The sequence below is a fragment of the Marmota monax genome, unplaced genomic scaffold, assembly GCF_021218885.2.
Source record: "Marmota monax isolate L192 unplaced genomic scaffold, Marmota_monax_Labrador192_F-V1.1 WCK01_AAM20220418_F8-fsc00223, whole genome shotgun sequence".
Taxonomy (NCBI): Eukaryota; Metazoa; Chordata; class Mammalia; order Rodentia; family Sciuridae; genus Marmota; species Marmota monax.
The window spans coordinates 1-15593 of record NW_026692990.1 but is presented as its reverse complement, the minus strand read 5'-3'; the positions used below and the strand labels follow the sequence as shown (position 1 = coordinate 15593).

The following is a 15593-nucleotide window of genomic DNA, read 5'->3' as shown; positions in this document are numbered from 1 at the left end:
ACAGCCAGGAAGCAGAGAAGGAGAAAGGACGGGTGAGGGAGGGAGGGAGGGAGGGAGGGAGGGAGGGAAGAAGAGGAGGAGGAGGAGGAGAAAGAAGAAAAAGGAGGAGGGGGAGGGGAGGGAGGAAGGGGAAGGAGAGAGAAAGGAGAGGAAGGGAGGGGAGAGGAGGGAAGGGGAGAGGAAAGGAGAGAAGAGAAGAGAAAGGGTTTGTGAAGAAACAAACTTTTCTGTATCCTGCTCCACTGACGTGCTTCCTCCAACTAGGTCCTACTTGCCATTGGTCCATAAATGGACCACTGATGAGGTGGAGCCATCCTGATCCAATCAAGTCTCCAAAACCCCATTTCTGAATACATGAGATATTGGAAGATATTCTAGATTTACAACATCACACACAGAGATATTTTAGTTCATAATGTTAGATAATGTACTGTATAGCTGTACAAATTTGTTACACTATGACCTTACTACTGAATATGTATTTATTTACTTTTAGAATCAATAAATGCTATTGTCCTCATCCTGAACACATTTATCCACTTAGTTACAATTTATTTTCAGTCATTGAATTTCTGGTTTGGATAATTATGTACATTTAAACTTTGATACATATATCCAGTCTGATTACCTTGAATGATTGTGTCATTTCATGGGAAGTATCAACATCAGTGAATGGAGCCTGTTTCACCACATATTTCTCTGCCCTAAGCATTATTAGGCATATTACAAATTAATAATCTAAGTTTTTATGTTTTTGGAGACATAATTGGCATATAAACTACACAATTTTAAGGAATACAACTTGATAACTTTCGGGGAGGCTGAGGCAGGAGGATTGCAAGTTCAAAACCAGCCTCAGAAATTTAGAGAGGCCCTTAGCAATTCAGCGCAAGTCTGTCTCTAAATAAAATATTAAAAAGGGCTGGGGATGTGGCTCAGTGGTAAAGTGCCCTGGGTTCAATTCCTGGTACAAATATATATATATATATATATATATATATATATATATATATATATATATATTTGTACACACAAATATAGATAGATAGATATAGATAGATACAGATATCTAGATCTAGATCTAGATATCTCCTCCCAGTATATGGCTTATCTTTTCTTTTCATTCTCTTGACAATGTATTTTTTTTAAAAACACGCTTTTATAAAATATTTTTAAGATGTTGATTGACCTTTATTTTATTCATTTATTTATATGCGGTGCTGAGAATTGAACCCAGGGCATCACACATGCTAGGCAGATGCTCCACCACTGAGCCACAACTCCAGCCCCAAAACAAACTTTTAATTTTGATGAAATCCAACTTTTTTCCTTGTATGGATCATACCTTTGGTGGAATAACTAAGAAATTACTATCTAACCTAAGATTAACATGAGTTGGGAAGTAGTCCTCCTTTAATTTTCTGGAAGAATTTTTTGAATTGACATTATTTCTTGCTTAAATGTTGAGGATGGTTCAACATTGAGGCCACCTAGGTCTGTAGGTTTGTGTGTGAGTGTGAGTGTGTGTGTGTGTGTGTGTGTGTGTGTGTGTGTGTGTGATGGTTTTAACTATAAATTCAATTTATTCATTAGATGTTGGATTATTTAGGTAACCTATTTCTGCATGATTGAGCTTTGACAGTGTGTACCTTTCAAATAAATTGTCCATTTAACCTAAGCTTTGTGCTTTATTAACATGAAAATCTTTGTTATATTCCCCTATCCTTTTAAAAATCTCTACAATCTACATTTCATCTTTGTATTCTTGATATTGACAATTTGTGTATTTGGTCTTATTTTCTTGATCATGTGACTAGAGGTTTGTAAATTTTATTGACTTCTTAAAAAACTGACTTTAAAAAACTTACTTTGGGTGTAATTGCTCCTTGCTCTAGTTGCTTAAGGTGAAAACTGAGATCACTATGTCAAGGCCATTCTCCATATAGCTATGGATTTCTTCCTAAGTACTGCTTTTATGTCAGTGCACATAATTTTTCCTTTTTATACTTTTAAATGTTTAGAGTAAAGTTGGCCCATTTTAGAGTAAAATACTATGAATTTTAATAGATTTACATCATCACCACCACAATCAGGGTATAGAACAGATACATCATCCCCAAACATTTCCTTATACTATCACTTCATGGTCAACCTATCTCCCCATCTGTAAGTATGGCAACTACAGAAATTTTCTTTATAATTAAAATGTAATCTTTTAGAAAGTCATATACATGGAATTATATAGTGTGCAAACTTTCAGATTGCCTGAAATTTTTTTTACTTAGCAATACACATTCAAGATTTATCCATGCTGTTGCATGAATTGCTAGTTATTTGTTTGTTTATTTATTTATTTATTTACTGGTACTAGGGATTGAACCCAGAGTGCTTAACCACTGAGCCACATCTCCAGTCCTTTTTTATATTTTTTATTATTTTTTTTTTTAATTTTGAGACAGGTTATCACTAAGTTGCTTAGGATCTAGCTAAGTTGCTGAGCTGGCTTTGAATTTACAATCCTCCTGCCTCAGCCTCCTGAGCCCCTGGGATTATAGGTATGTGCCAATGTGCCCAGTGACTGTTTATTATTTTTAATTACTGAGTAATATTCCTTTATATGGATTTTTGTATGTTCTGGAAAAAACATATTCACTGATGTGAAACTGCAAAATGAAGTTTAGCAAAGATAAGAACACTCACAGTTATTTTACCAAAACTTCATTAATTAAACTAGACAATTTAAATTAAACATAGGCAGTACTTTTACTCTGACATCAAGTCTACTGGGTATAATAAGATGATTCTGTGTTATGTCATTCAACCCAGTGGAGAGTTAGAACCATATATGGCCCACCCATTAGTCACATGCAGCTGGCTCAAAGACACAAAGAAAAAGCATCATAGCAATGGTCATAATGTAATAAATTTAACTTTGTGTATGAAGGACATTAATATTAGTATAGCATAAATCCATTTCAGAGTTATAAAGCATCTCCAAGGTGAACTCCTTCAGTTTGTAGATGGAAGAGGCTGAGACCTGGTTTAGATTTGCTCCACAAGCATTTATAGACCAATGACCAATGGCTAGGTCTAAACAGCAGGATGAGTGAGCAGAGATGTGGCTGACAATGTTCTTACTATTGAAAAACTCTGTGGAAGTAAAAAGACATTTGGCATAGCATCTTATTGTTGACCTTTACTGGTGATCATGTATGTGCCAGACTCTACACTTAAAATTTCCCAAAGACCTCAAGAAGGTGGTGTTGAAATCTCACTTTTAAAGAATGTGAAGAGAGAGCCTACAGAATAGGAGAAAATTGTTGCCATCTGCACCTCAGATAGACCATTAATCTCCAGGATATATAAAAAACTCAAAAAAGCTTAACACCAAAAACAAAACAAAACAAAAAAAAAAAAAACAACCCACTAAATAAATAGGCAAAGGAGCTGAATAGACAGTTCACACAAGAAGAAATGTGAATGGTCAACAAATATATGAAAAAATGTTCAACATCTCTAACAGTTAGAGAAACGCAAGTTAAAATTACACTGAGATTTCATCTCACTCCAGTCAGAATGGCAATTATCAAAAATACAAGTAACAATATATGTTAGCGAGGGTGTAGGGAAAAAGGTACAGTCATACATTGCTGGTGGGGTTGCAAATTGGTGCAACAACTCTGGAAACCACTATGGAGATTCTTCATAAAACTTGGAATGAACCACCACTTGACCCAGTTATCCCATTCCTTGAGGTTATCCCACCCAAAGGACTTAAAATCAGCATACCACAGTGACACAGCCACATCAATGTTTATAGTAGTTCAATTCACAATAGCTAAGCTATGGCACCAACCTAGGAGTCCTTCAATGGATGAATGGACAAAGAAAATGTGGTTTATACATATATACACAATGGACTATTACTCAGCCATAAGAGAAATGAAATTATGGCATTTGCCAGTAAATGGATGGAACTGGAGGCTCTAATTCTAACTGAAGTAAGCCAATCCCAAAGAAACAAAGTCGGAGTGGTGTCTCTGAAATGCAGGTGCTAACTCATAATTGGTGAGGGAGGGGAGGGAGGAGAGGTTCACCACATGGGGGGGTGTGGCAAAGGAGAGGGGACAGGAACGGGAAAGACAGTACAGTGAATCATATAGTAGACAGTAGAATGAAGGACGTAACTTTCCTATATTCATATTCATATATGAATACATTACCAGTGTAACTCCACATCATGTACAACCACAAGAATGGGATGTTATACTCTATGTGTCAAAATACATTCTACTGGCATGTATGACTAAAAAAAACAAGTAAAAAAAAGAAATCTTGCTTTTACATATAAGGAAAGTATAAGAGGGGATTTGAGACACTAAGCCTAGTAAGTAGCAGATCTGGGGTTCACACCTAGGTCTGTCTGACAGAAAAACAAACTCTCTTTCCAGTCTCAACTGGCAACACTTCACTTATGTGACTGGTATTCAAATGTGGCTGTCATTTATTATGGGACAGGCATTATAAAGCTTCCTTATCTTTAAGACTATAAATAAGGTTTCTTCTTCATATTGCTGGGTCTTCCATCTTTTTTTCTGACATAGTTATCATTTTCTTAGTTCAACTGCTGTGTTTGCATGCCTTCTTACCTACTTAACAATGAGATCTTTAAAAGTTAGGGATTGAACCCAGGGGTGTTGAACCACTGAGCCACATCATCATTATCACCTCCTCTTCCTCCTCCTTCTCCTCCTCCTCCTCCTTTTTAAATTTTGAGACAAGGTATTGATAAGTTGCTTAGGACATGATTAAGTTGCTGAGGCTGCCTTTAAATTCATGATCCTCCTGCCTCAGCCTCCCAAGTCACTGGGATTACAGGCATGTGGCACTGCACCTGGAAGCCCATTTCTTTTCTTTTCTTTTTAGTATAACAATTTTTAATAGCAATTAGAATGATTCTATAATCCTACTCAGATTTAAAGTCATATAGTCTATTCTTGCCTTTCCATTATCTTCCTTTTGTATTAAGCCCATTTCTTATGTAAGGAAAACTTCTAAGATTTCAATGACTTTGCTGTCACTGTCAAGGTATTTTTTTTTAATATCCACATAGAACCTGTACTACTTTATGCTTAGTATTTTTTATTTAAGCAAAATAGTACTTGCTATAAATATAAGTGCAAAGATAAATACAACCAAATTAAATAAATTAATGAAAACATTTAAAATTGATGTTAAGGGCTGGGGTTGTGGCTCAGTGGTAGGGTACTTGTTTAACATGTGTGAGGCACTGGGTTTGATTCTCAGCACCACATATAAATAAATAAAATTCTATTGACAACTAAAAAATGTTTTAAAAATTGATGTTAAAATACAAGTAAAAGTCAATTCTATTCATTTAGACTGTATTATGCACTTAATATATATTGTTTCAATTTATCTTCAAAGAATGTGTTCAAATAAAATGCATTTGTCTTTGTATGATATGGTTAATCAAAATTCCAACCTTGATTTATTTGACACTGAATTCTAAATAGTATTAGAAACTCCCAACTTAATTTTGCCCCCAACAAATTCCACGGATTTCATTTCCATTTCTCTTAAAACCCTTTACTTATTTGAGTTCATCTCCTAAAACTTGTCAGTTTTCATTCTGTAGATCTCTTACCAGGTCTTGTGGCCACAGGCCCAGGATAACCAAACATATTTTTACCTTGAAATTTCAATATTTGATTTTCTAGTTCTTTGTGTCAGGGTAATTCATTTTGATCCTTTTTGTTTTAGAGGAAAGATAATTGTTATTTACCATTTCATTTTTTCCCTTCTAAGGTATGTGAGTCCTGCAGAGGGTCTTTCGTGGAAGAGCAGGATTCTTTGTCTGCTAATACAAAGAAGGAGCCAAGAAAGGCTTTCAATGGTATGCTTGTAAAAAGGGATGGGGTGGTGGTGACCAGATCCTAGAGTTTAGAGCAGCAGCTGGAAGTTGAACAAGAGGCTGTCAGGTAATGGAAATCATAGCAAAGAGAAATAGTAGTGGACAGATAGCTATGGAACTTACAGAAGAAAACTAAAATATTTATAAGGAGTATTTTCTAAATAAAAACTTTTATTTTCTAAATAAACACATTTACAATGACTTAGGCACTGTTCTTAAGTCTTCACCTGTACTTACTCATTTAATCCTCATTACAGTCCAACCACGTAGATTCTATTACTATCCTTATGTGGATTAGATTACCAAGACAGAGAGGATAAGTGAAGAAAGAAAGGTTATACATTTAATAAATGTTGAGTATTTTAAGAAAGAAAAAAGATACAGTATGTCATGTATAATTTCTGCCCAAGGAAAAATCTGGAAGCAAAAAGAGGGATATATATAGGGATTTTACCATTTTTCCTTCATGGAATGTGGTTTGTAAAAATTCTTTCCAGCTGGGGTTATGGCTCAGAAGCAGAGCACTCACCTCACACGTGCAAGACACTGGGTTTGATCCTCCGCACCACATAAAAATAAATAAATAAATAAAGGTGTAAAATCAAATAACCAGAATTTTTTAAAAAATTATTTCCTTCCCATCTCCACATGAAAATCTCAGTGTAGACCTAATGTTATGCTTTAAAAGAGTTTCTAATGAAACAGATATGTTTACATTATTACATTTTAAAATGTTGGTCCACTAATTTCATCTTTGGCACTGACTTTGGGTAAAATGTATGGCCTGAATTTGGACAAACTTAAGTTTAAATTCTTAGTCTGCCATTTAATTGTTAATGAGGGGGGAAAGTAAAAGGTGTTGGGAATCTATGAGGTCCTGGAGTGGGTTGGGACAGAATTTTTAAGACAAGTGATTAGATAGGCATTACTGAAGGGACAACTGAATAAACCAAGAAAAGAAATGAAGGATTCTGAACCAAGGATCTCTGAGGAAGAGTACTTCATGTAAAGTGAACAATCTAAATAATATAGTAATAATCTAAATAATATAGTAAATAATAATCTACAATATAAAGTATCAGATGTGGTAATGAGCATGAAATGTTTGAGAAACAGCCAAGAGGCCAGGGTGGATTGAACAGAAAGAAAGAGAATAAGAAGAGCAAAACTCATCTCCTGAGTGAAAGGTGAAAAAGGAAATATTATAAGTGCAAAGATTTCATAGAGACAATATGCATGTGTTACTTACTGATATTAAAGATAATTTTTCTCAATACTGTTGTGAATAAGATAAAATATTATAGAAGTTTTAAAAACAAAAATAGAATAAAATGATGCACTGAATATTCATTACTCAGTTTGAATAGTTGCCAACATATGGCTAATTTCAATTTATATACTCCACCCTCTTATTGATACATGTTGAAGTAGCATGTGGCTTATTCATATTACTTTTTGAAAATGACTGAAATAAAAATAATATAAGGGAAATCTTCCACATCAATTAAAATATACTTACATTGTCATGTTGTTGTTTTATAAAATTGTGTACTATACAACCACTTGTATCTTTTGAATCTTTTTCATATTGAAAAGATTACCTAGAATATGTAAATATATAAATTCACTCAAAATAAAAGTTACTATGTATTCTCATGTATCTATATATCATAATAAGAATACTTTAATAGGCCTATTTTACTGAAGTGTCTTTTTTTAATCCAGAAAATAACAATCTTTAATGCTGGGCACTGCAATACACATAATCAATTCACAACAAACAATTCCAAGTCAATTCTAAGTCTACTACTTCTCCATTTTTCTTCACTCCCCTACAGAGGGCCTATCACTTATCTATCACTTTCATTGCCCCCAAAACTTTTCCTTTGTCTTTAGTAAACACCATTTTCAGCTAATTGATATCCCCAAGGGAAGGGCTTCATGTTTCTTCCACTGCCCGGGATCTGGTTATATCAGGGCTCTCCAATCTTTTTATTATAAAAGCAACTATCCAATGATACTTGTTAAAACAGTAAGTAAGACTTTTTGGGGGACCATTGTGATAAATATAAGGACCACTACAATGGAGTCCTGCAGTGGGTAGGGGGTGAGTAGTCTCAATTCCAAATATAACATGGCTAAGTAGGAATTTATGGCCAAGAAACAGTGTGGAGTCAGTTAATGGAAAATAACTATGATAATATGTCAGTGGTAAAGGGGGATTTTGGCTAAACTGACCTAACAGGATTCTTGCTAAACACAGGCTAGGCTGATTAGACATCACCTGGGGGATGGTGAAGGATGAGGACTCAGATCAGTTATCAAGGATGATTAGATATCAAGGATGGGAACTTCTTGTTAAACTGGCTTAGCAGGTTTCTAAAACTGGATATTACAAGGAAGTGCCCAGATGGGCTCAGGAGAAGATGCAGAAGCCTGAATAAAGTTTGGCCAAGCTAAATCTTTGTCTTTCACGAGGGAATAAAAGTTTGCTTCTAATTCAGCAAATAATATAACAGGTCTTTCTCACAGAGAAGCCCACATTCTTTAGGTTGACTGTTCAACCTCCTCCTCCAGCTGAACCTCCAAGTATCAATATGTAGTTCCAAATTATTCAGAACCAATTGCCTGAGGAAGATGCAGTTTCTTCAAAGAACCCCATCTTTCCAAAGGTGGGAGAAATAAGGCATTCTTGATATTATGGCTGAAGGTAGAAAATGTTAAGAGAGCACAAAGGATTAGAAGTACTCAGTACTTAGTTGCTTCTCCCCAAGACTGAATTAAATCAATAGGTGTCTGCCTGCATGATGAGGTAGGGGGTTGTAGGAAAACACTGGAGTGCAACTCAAGTGAGTCAGTGACTAAGTAAACCCCAGAAATATCAACTTTTAAAATAATGAGAGAAATAAAGTACACCAGTACTCAATGCACAGAGACTCAGCAGGGGTAAAGGAAGCTCACCTTTGGTGGGCTGAAAGAGAGAATCTCAGCATTATCAAATAATTCAGACTCTGCTATAGGGCAAATATGCTATCTGAGCAGATAGACCTAGATTATGCATACTCAGCTTATTTGAGAGAAGAGGTTCCCTCCATTTCCCTTTGGATTCAGATGGTGTTATGATGGGTAACCATCTTAAGAAGGTCCCATTGACTAGGCTTGCTGCATGGGAGATCAGAAAGCCCTGCCCAAAACCCAATGTCTACTTTTCTTTGCTGGGTCAGTAGATTCTTACCCAAGAGTCATCCAGGGTATAGGAGAGTGATTGTGACACAAATCTTCTGAAAATTCTGGGTAGTGAGAGGTGTGGTCTGCCAATTTGGTAGATAAGGGGAATCAGAAGGCACTTCTATTTAAAACTGGTAGTTTGAACTCTGCAACAATGAGCAAGACCTGATGTGTGGCAAGATTTGCAAGGGAGTTGAATCAGGAAGTGCCATGGTTGTGACTGAAGGAAAGCTTAGTGTTTGCAGTTCCCTATCCCAGTGCAGATCTCATGGGTCTGGCTGCCTCTTCCACTCTGAGAGGCAAGTGGAGGATTGGCTGGTATGGGTTAGACACTTGCCATGCCCCTGAAGATACTGAATAAGTGCATCAGGACTAGGGGTGTGCAGAGGTGTGAGGTTCCTCCTACTGCTGTGATCTATCCCCAGATATGAAAAAACAAAGGTATTGGATATGAATCTAGCACCACAGCGGATAACTTTCCATTAGCACTCTCTGCTGTGCAAGGAGGGGTGGACCTCAGAGTAGAGACGGCCCTAATTGGTTTGGCCTATTTGGGCTAGAGCTGAGAAAACAAACCCCTCCCCATACTTGGTAAATTCTAAATATTGGAAGTATTAGAAAGAAGTGCCTCCATTTTAAGTGCTTCAGCAAAGAGAAACCTCAGTATTTTTCTTTTTTTGCTTTTGCTTTTATTGTATGTTGTTTTGGTTCATTGTTTTTTCATATTTTATCTAATTGTAGGGGCTTTTAATCTTTTAATTAGATTTTCTACCTCTTTTCTTCATTTTCAATTATTCCCTTCCAATGTTTTCTTTCTCTTCTCATTTCCTTTATATCTCTTCTCTACCCCCTTTTCTCTATATATTTGGTATTGAATTCATTTTTATCAATACCTCATTTTCAGCATATTCTATACTCCAATGATCCCTTTTTTTATAACTAGTGGAGTCATAGAGATCATTTTAAATAAGTTTTTATTATATGTTGACACTGGCTTTCATTTAAGTTGTCACTGTTACAGGTGGCTAATCTCCCATCTCAAAGTGGTACTGGGGATTGAGCCTAGTACTTGAACACACCAAATGGGTGCATGTAGAGATATACCCTCAGCCCAGGGTACATAATAAAGAGAAAGCTGTTCACTAAAAAGACCCCACACAATAACGGAAGAGATATCCATCCTAATAGATGTACAAATGTCAACACATAAACACTAGAAATATTAGAAATCAAGGTAATAAGACTTATCCAAAAATTGATAACTCCCCAAAAAACTGAATCCATAGATACTAAAGTGGATAAATGCTGGACAAAGAATTCAAAATATTGATTGTTAAAACAATCAATGAATTCAAATAATATACAAATAAACAGCTGAATGAATTAAGGAAAACAGTACAGAATATGAACGAGTATTTCAATAGATAGATATTATTAAAAAAGCAGAAATATTGAAAATGAAAAGTACAATAAGTCAAATAAATAAATTAGGTAAAAGTCTCACCAGTAGACTACACCAAGCATAAGAAAGTATATCATGACTTGAAGATAAGGTGAATAAACTAAAATGTTCAGATATTAATAAAGAAAATATAAGAAACTATGAACAAAATATACGTGATTTCTAAGCAACATCAAAAGACCAAACTTAAGAATTACAGGTCTTGAGGAAAGAACAGAGACATGAATTAAAAACATTCAGTGAAATAATAGCAGAAAATTTCACGAATCTTAGGAATGAGATGGACATTCTGGCATATCAGGCATGACCAGGAAAGAGCCTCTCCAAGTGCTAAAATTTCAGAATGAGAAAGAATATTAAAAGCTGCCAGAGAAAAACAGAGTGTCACTTATAAAGGCAAACCCATCAAAATAGCATGTTTCTCATCAGTAACTCTAAAGGCCAGGAGGACATAAAATAAGGTATTTCAAGTCCTGTGTTATGGTTTGGATATGAGGTGTCCACCAAAAGCTCTTGTGTTAATACAGGAATGTCAGAAGCAAAATAATTGGATTATGAAAATGTAATCAAATCAATGGATTAATTCATTTGATGGATTAGTAATTTGAATGGAGTAGGTGATAACTGTGGAGAGGTATGGTATGGCTGGAAGAGGTAGGTCACTGAGGGGATGCTCTTAGGGATTACATAGGTTGTTCCTGGTGCATTGATCTCTCTCTTTGCTCCCAGCCCACCAGAAGAACAGCTTTTCTCTGCCATGCTCTCTCTGCTTTTATATTATGCCTTACTTAAAGCCTACAGCAATAGAGTCACCAAACCATGGACTGAACCTCTGAAATTGTGAGCCAAAATAAATTTTTCTTCCTCTAAATTATTCTTGTTGGATATTTTGGTGACAGGGATGAAAAGTTAACACATCCTAAAATAAAATAACTGACTTAGATTACTATACCTGCTGGCAGCTGCCGGTGGTGGCAGTTGAGGCTCTGAGGGTTTTTCCTGAGAGGCTGTTTTGTTTGGCGTGTGTGGTTCTAAAAATAAAGTTAGTTTCTTTTGACAAGTGGCTCCTGATTGTGCCCAGCCAGACTGCGGCATTTGGTGGCCCGTACGGGGAACGAACCCGCGACCTTGGCGTTATCAGCACCAAGCTCTAACCAACTGAGCTAACCGGCTCAGGTTACAAGGTTTTAGGAAAGGAAAAAGATTAGAAAAACAAGAACAAGGTATAGCAGCACCAATACAAATAGATCAAGGAACAGACAGACATGGGTTGGATTTTCAGAAAGGGCCACTGAGACAATAAAAATTACTTGGAAATCAGAAAGACCAGTATGGGTTCCTCAGTGGCCCCTGACTAAAGAAAAGATACAAGCAGCCCATGACCTGGTCAAACAACAATTAGCAGAAGGACATATACAACCTTCTGTATCTCCCCATAATACTCCCATTTTTGTCATCGAAAAGAAATCTGGTAAATGGAGATTATTGCAAGATTTAAGAGCCATTAATAATGAGATGGTTATTATGGGACCTGCTCAATCAGGGATTCCTCAGTTGTCTGCTTTGCCAAAAACCTGGTATGTTTTAGTTATAGATATTAAAGATTGTTTTTTTTCAATTCCAATTCATCCTGAGGATAGTCCACGCTTTGCATTTACTATCCCTGCACTGAATCATGAAGGTCCTGATCAGAGATATGAATGGAAAGTACTCCCTCAAGGGATGGCTAACAGCCCAACTATGTGTCAAATTTATGTTAACAAAGTAATCCAGCCACTTAGAAATCAAAATCCTGAACTACAAATATTTCACTATATGGATGATGTATTATTAGCACACAAAGATAAAAACACATTGCTAGAATGTTATGCCACACTTACAAACTTATTAAAAAATTATAATCTAGAGATAGCAACAGATAAAGTACAATTAAATTTTCCAATTAATTATTTAGGAGTTCTATTATCCTCAACCATGGTCCGTCCACCAAAAATTCAAATACGAGTAGATCAACTCAAATCACTTAATGACTTTCAAAAGTTATTAGGAGACATAAATTGGATAAGGCCTTACTTAGGTATACCAACAGGAGAGTTGGGACCTTTATTTGATATCCTAAAAGGTCCATCAGATCCAAATTCACCCCGAATGTTAACGCCTGAAGCAAGAAAGGCATTAAAAATCATTGAAACATATATGGAAAATATGCATTTGGATAGAATTGATATAAGTTTGCCTTTATTATTTATTGTACTACCAACAAAAAATATTCCTACAGGAGTATTTTGGCAAGAAGGTCCATTATTATGGATACATTTATCTTATTCTCCTAACACTATTCTTACTAGGTATCCTGAGGCTATAGGACAATTAATACTCAAAGGAATAAAAGCAGCAAAGGGAGTGTTTGGAATTTCTCCCAATAAAATTATTACTCCATATACTATGAATCAAATTGATGAGTTAGCTAATGAGTTAAATACTTGGGCAATAATCATGTGCAAATCTAATGTTTCATTTGATAACCACTTACCATCTAATCCTTTATTGTCTTTTTGGTCATTGCATCCTGTAATTTTTCCAAAAATGACAAGAAAAACACCTATCATGAATGCTCCAAATATATTTACTGATGGGTCAAATAATGGTACAGCAGCAGTAGTTACCCCTGATCAAACTTTTACATTTTTAGTACCCAAACAATCAGCTCAAAAGGTAGAGCTTAATGCAGTTTTACAAGCTTTTGTGATGTTTAAAGATTCTGTATTTAATTTATTTTCTGATAGTCAGTATGTAGTTAATGCTATAGTATCTCTTGAAGATGCTGGTAGGATTTCCCCTTATTCTACTGTTTTCTCTTTGCTTTCCACTATACAAAGTCTAATCTGGGACAGAAAAGATCCATTCTTTATAGGACATATCAGGGCACATACAGGATTGCCTGGAGCCCTTAGTTTGGGCAATGATTTAGCAGATAAAACTACACATGACATACATATTTTCTCTACACTAGAAGAAGCTATAAATTTTCATAAAAAGTTCCATGTCAATGCTAATACTTTACAAAAGCGTTTTAAAATAACTAAGGAACAAGCTAGACAAATAATAAAACAATGTCAAAATTGTGTGACCTTTTTACCACAAGTTAATCTTGGAGTCAATCCTAGAGGATTGATACCTAACCATATTTGGCAGATGGACGTCACACACTTGCCAGAATTTGGAAAATTAAAATATTTGCATGTTACAGTTGATACTTCTTCTGGATTTTTGATGGGCTCCCTTCATGCCGGAGAAAAAACTAAAGATGTTATAGCTCATTGCTTACAAAATTTTGCCACTGTGGGTGTTCCAAAACAGTTAAAAACAGATAATGCCCCTGGTTATACTTCTACCTCTTTTAAACAATTTTGCTCAACATTTGGCATTACTCATATAACAGGAATCCCATACAATCCACAGGGACAAGGCATAGTTGAAAGAGCTCATCAAACTATTAAAATGTACTTATTAAAGCAAAAAGAAGGAATTGGGAAGGGGTATATATTCCCCAAAGATAAACTTAAAATAACCCTTTTTACTCTAAACTTTTTAAATTTGGATTCATCAGGACTTAGTGCTGCGGAAAGGCATATGTGTCCAAAAAATGTACATAAGCCCAAGGTACTTTGGAAGGATATTCTAACAGGACAATGGAAAGGTCCTGACCCAGTAATTGTCTGGAGTCGGGGGTCTGTTTGTGTGTTTCCACAGGGAGAACAGCAGCCGATTTGGATTCCAGAAAGATTAACTAAAGCGATTTCTACAGACCAAAAAGAAGATGATTTGGCTCAAATCCATAACAACTGATATCCAAAACTCCAGTTTGGCTATTCTTACATCTGCAACAGAACCAGGATGCTTTTTTCAATATCTATTTTATTATTGCCCTTTGCCATATCATGAAGTTCTATTTTGTTTTTTGAGCTCATACAGACCTAGGTTAATGTTTTGCTGATCAGTTCTATTTTTTGACTATAGAGTTTTTAAACATTGCAATGGAGATTTCACCTGTAAAAAGTTATAAGGCCTCTACTATAATGTTATGTGTTGTATGTATTATATTATGTGTGCACACTTGTGTTTTGTGTTATATGTTTGAATGTACGTATGTCCATATATCATATATGATGAGCGCTCATGATAAAATGGATCCAAATATTTTTTTTCAAGTGATTTATATGGTTTAATTTAAATTGGGTAAACAACTGTTGAGGATTGTTTTAATATGTAAACAAAAAAGAAGGTTAACAGATCTGTTTGTTTACTTTCACCTTTCCTTTTCATTATATTTAATAATTCTCTTAAAGATAATGTAAATTGTTAAGAAAATTGTTTTCTTTTAGTGCCTTCTGTAATGTTACATAATTTTTTCTTTAGCCATTATTGCCAGAATTCCTATCTTCATCCCAGTGCTGGTGAAGTCAAAGATAAAACCAATCTACAGCTTCTACAATAGCCATCACTGAACTGCTTGCAGAACTTGCCTGGACACATTGTGAGCTCACCTGTATGCATTGTGAACTATCTGTTGGTGCAGCGACTTGTGGTAGTGTTGGGGTATTTTTGCTGATGATGTCACCGGTGGTACAATTTTTCAAAGGAGCCCTCAATTGGCTTAATGTCATGGCATTTTGCATCCTCCTCTACTAGTGATGGTCTAAAATTTGGGGGCCAACAGAGGTGAGGCAAAGAACCTCACCCCCCCACAGGTGCAAAGGCCTATCCACAAGTATGGCTGTATGCTGGACCGGTAGTCAGTGACGGGTATGATCCAATTGCAGTGGTACCAACCTAAGACAGAAGGCTGACGCCTAGAGGTCAGTTCATCCGATGACGGGTAAGGACCATATGTTGAATTGGACTGCCTAACAGGCACGGTCCCTAAGCCACATGCTTGTTGTTTAAACAGAGAGGGGGAGATGTTGA

At 35.8% G+C, this 15593-nt stretch overlaps 1 non-coding gene across 1 annotated transcript; it reads right to left on the bottom strand.

Annotated features, from left to right (window-relative positions):
- Positions 1 to 11724: 11724 nt before the first annotated feature.
- Positions 11725 to 11798, bottom strand: Trnai-gau (transfer RNA isoleucine (anticodon GAU)). Its single transcript has one exon. It is a non-coding gene; the product is annotated as a tRNA-Ile (tRNA).
- Positions 11799 to 15593: the final 3795 nt, after the last annotated feature.